This window comes from Monodon monoceros, unplaced genomic scaffold (genome assembly GCF_005190385.1).
Source record: "Monodon monoceros isolate NGI ecotype Baffin Bay Population unplaced genomic scaffold, NGI_Narwhal_1 Super_Scaffold_10, whole genome shotgun sequence".
NCBI lineage: Eukaryota > Metazoa > Chordata > Mammalia > Artiodactyla > Monodontidae > Monodon > Monodon monoceros.
This window is the reverse complement of record NW_021703766.1, coordinates 55604006-55608052: the sequence shown is the minus strand read 5'-3', so window position 1 is coordinate 55608052 and position 4047 is coordinate 55604006. Positions and strand designations below refer to the sequence as shown.

The 4047-nt window shown below is 55.3% G+C and overlaps 1 protein-coding gene across 1 annotated transcript in view; it reads right to left on the bottom strand.

The window, feature by feature from the left end:
- Positions 1–204, bottom strand: part of ZNF444 (zinc finger protein 444) — a 17651-nt gene extending 17447 nt beyond the window's left edge. The window contains exon 1 of the mRNA XM_029202790.1: positions 118–204. The gene's annotated coding sequence lies outside the window, so the exon portion shown is untranslated. The remainder of the gene's footprint in view (positions 1–117) is intronic.
- Between the last annotated feature and the right edge of the window lie 3843 nt (positions 205–4047).

The window sequence follows — 4047 nt, the reverse complement described above, 5'->3', positions numbered from 1 at the left end:
TTTCACTCCCTCCCCCAACCCTCCCGTTCCTTCCTCCTCCGGCCTCCAGCCCCCCTCTCCCCAAAGCTCGTCCAACCGGCCCCCTCCAATCCCTCCCTCCTTGCCCCCCTCGCTCACCTCACTCTCCCGGGCGAGGCGCCCCAAGCCCCCTCGCCACCTCGCACATGCGCACAAAGCTCACCAGGACTCCATGCCCCGGCAGGCTTTGCGCCAAACTCATCTGTCCCCCTCCCCCCAACACTCCCAGAAACCCAGTGGTCCTTTCCCCCAACTACCCCGCCGGCTTCACCCAGAACTACATCTCCCACGAGGCATCGCGGCAAAAGTGGATTCCCATTGGCTCTCGCCGTGGCGACCCACTCACTCCCGTCCCCGAATGGCTCCGCCAGAGCAGGAACTACATTTCCCAAGATGCATCGAAGGGCTGCCAGCGGCCTATGGGTCCTCGCAAACATGGCCTTTCAGAGCGCCAGGGTTTGGACTACATTTCCGAGAATGCACGTGTAGGTCTTCCCATTGGCCCGCGCGCGGGCGGGCCCCGGGCATGCGCAGACGTGCCGAAGGTGGGAGCCGGTGGGCGAAGGGAGAAGGAGGAGCCATGGCGGCGTTGCCGTGGAAACTGGAGGAGGCTGGAGGCTCCTGGCCCCCAGGAAATGGGGCCCCTGTACCCTAGGAGCGGGCGGCCCGGGCCTGAGTTCTACGCCAATCAGGGCCTGCGGGGTGCGTCTCCTTGACAACGGGTCGCGTTTCACCCCACCCCCACCCGGGCAGAAGAAGTGATGTCCGAGGTTGATGCGCGATCCGAACGTAAGCCGGCTGCCGGCCTCAGGGGAGTGTGGGCCGGGGGCCGACCCAGGCGCCCTGATCTTTTCTGTGAGTCCGGCACCCGGTGTCTGGCCTCAGTTTACCCCCCTTTGAGTCGGGGAGGGAACTGCCTGAAAGTCCTCGACGTGTCCCCGTTGGACAGGGCCTCAGTCTCCCCATTTCAGCAACAGGAAGATGAGTTGGAGCTCCGTGCACAGACGGTTCCAGGCCGGAGGACGACCCAGGAGCCGCGTGGACCCAGGGCTAGTCAACGCCTGATCCACACCTCGTTTCCTCGGTGCAGGAAGGGTGAGAAGGACACTCCCCTCGCCCCCACCTCCACCGTCCGGACTGGTGTGCAGACAGGGTGTGACAGTGGCTGGCGCGTAACCATCATTCATTAGATGGACAATCACTTTTCCCCTGGTTTCACAAGCGGTCAGTGGCTGAGTCACAACCTCCTGTCCGAGAGCGGGTGAAAACCAACCTCCTCACTGTGATCTAACCAACCCTGGCCCACCTCTCTGCCCACTTCTCCCCTCTTGCCCAATGTGTTCCAGCCACACAGGCATCTTTTCTGCTCCAGGAAAACACTGATCTTTGTTCCCACTCACTTCTGATTGACCACTTGACGTCTCCACTTGGATTTTTTTTTTTTTTTTTTTTTGCGGTACGCGGGCCTCTCACCGCTGTGGCCTCTCCCGCCGCGGAGCACAGGCTCCAGACGCGAAGGCTCAGCGGCCATGGCCAAAGGGCCCAGCCGCTCCGCGGCATGCGGGATCCTCCCGGACCGGGGCACGAACCCGCTCCCCCTGCATCGGCAGGCGGACTCTCAACCACTGCGCCACCAGGGAAGCCCTCCACTTGGATTTTTTAAGGGACATCTCAAACCTTAAGGTGGGCAGAGGAGAATGTTTTGCCCCTCCCCCAGCAAAGAAGCTTGCTTCCCCCCCAGTTTTCTCCCCTCTTAGAAAATGAATCCAGGGGACTTCCCTAGCGGGCCAGTGGTTAAGACTCTGCGCTTCCACTGCAGGGCCACGGGTTTGATCCCTGGTCGGAGAACTAAGATCCCACAAGCGGCGCGGCACAGCCAAAAAAAGAATCCAGTTCCATGGCATTGGGCACATTCACGTAGTTGTGCAACCATCACCACCATCCATCTCCAAAACGCGATTCGTCTTGCAAAACTGAAACTGTCCACACTGACTCCCCATTCCCCCTGCCACCAGCCCCTGGCAGCCACCATTCTACTTTCTCCCTATGAATTTGACTATTCTAGACACTTCAAGTAAGTAAGTGGAATTATACAGTACTTGTCTTTTGTGACTCTGGCTTATTTCACTTAGCATAATGTCCTCAAGGTTCATCCATGTCGTCATGGCAGGTGTCACAACTTCCTTCCTTTTTAAGGCTGAATAATATTCCATTGCATAGATAGACCACATTTTGTGTGTCCATTCCTCAGAAGGCGCCTCTTAAAACTTAAACCCTTGGACTTCCCTGGCAGTCCAGTGGTTAAGACTCCGAGCTTCCACTGCAGGAGACGTGGGTTCGATCCCTAGTCGGGGAACTAAGATCCCGCATGCCGAACGGTGCAGCCAAAAACAAAAAAAAACTTAAACCCTTGACTCAATCGGACCCTTTCAGACCCAGGATTCCTCTAGCTTATGTGGTGCCTTTGTGCAAATTACAAGAGGGCACCCCGCAGAAGGAGTGCAGGGGCTTGGCAAGCAGATGTTCCTCTAACAGCGGTTCTCAAAGTCCGGTCCCCAAAACAGCTGCAAAGCATCCCTTAGCAGCCCGTTAGAAATGCAAATTCTGGGACTTCACTGGTGGTCCAGTGGATAAGGCTCTGTGCTCCCAATTCAGGGTGCGTGGGTTCTATCCCCGGCCGGGGGAACTAGATCCCACATGCATGCAGCAACTAAGAGTTCGCATGCTGCAACTAAAGACCCCACGTGCCACAAATAAGACCCAAGCGCAGCCTAAATAAATAAATAAGAAATGCAAATTCTCGGCCCCCAACTCAGAACCTCAGGGGGCAGGCCAGCACTTTGTTTTAACAAGCCCTCCAGGGCATTCTTATGCTCCTCACTTGCATCCACGCCTCAGGCACACGCTAGAATAGTAACCACTCCTCAGGGTTCCTGTGGGGATTCACGAGTGAATACATGCAAAGCACTTAGGACACTGCCTGGCAGAGAGTAAGGCGTCAGTCGATAAACATTAGCTATTTTTCACTTTACCTATAATTGAGTCACTAATGAAGGCAAGCCCAACCCGGATGCAAAGTTGACCCCACCCCCAGCCCACCACCATGTAACGAACGAAACAGCTTATTTCACCACAGACTATCCTCTACCCATCACTTGTCCGTTTCCTGTGTACTGGGCACTTATTATAAAGACAGCTCCTGGGCAGGCTCAGAGAATACAGGGGCAGACGGCAAACATAATCCGGGTCCATTCTGAGCTTCAGCATCACACAGTGGGTGTGTCAAGGTTCAGAACGCCCCCCCCCAGCACCCCTCCGCGGAGATGCAACACCCTGGGTGGACCAGTTCATCAGTGTCTTCATCCGAGTTGGAAGTGACCTGGCACACAGAGTCCTGTGGGAATGATGAGGGCCCAATAAAGGGCAGTGCTTATTGGCCTAAGCCAATCAGACGCTCCCGTTCTCCTTGCCAGTAATTGGCTGAGGCTCAGGTGTGTGACACCCTCTGACCAATGAGGCGTGAAGGCAGGTTTGTGGGGCACCTCAGGGAGAGGTTTCCCCAACTCTCAAACAGGAGGTAAGCAGTCAGAGTGGTCCTGCATTGTCTGGTCTGTGGGTGACACTTTAAGCGGCGGCGGCCGCCATGAGGGGTGACAGTCGGAGATCCCACTTAGGATGGAAGGGAGGAGAGAGGGGGGAACCTGGTCCTTTTTTTCCCCTCTATTTTTAGTTTTTTGAGGAACCTCCATACTGTTTCTTCATAGTGGCTGAACCAACTGACATTTCCACCAACAGTGTAGGATGGTCCCTTTTCTCCATACCCTCACGGCATTTGTTAAATTGTAGTTTTGATTTGCATTTCTCTAGCAATTAGTGATGATGAGCTTCTCTTCATTTGTTTATTGCCCATTTGTATGTCTTCTTTGGAGAAATGTCTATTTAGATCTTCTGCCCATGAACCTGGTCCTTCTTAGCATGACTGAATTAAACTACCAGACTCCTCTTTACGATCACATCCCCTCAAGCCTT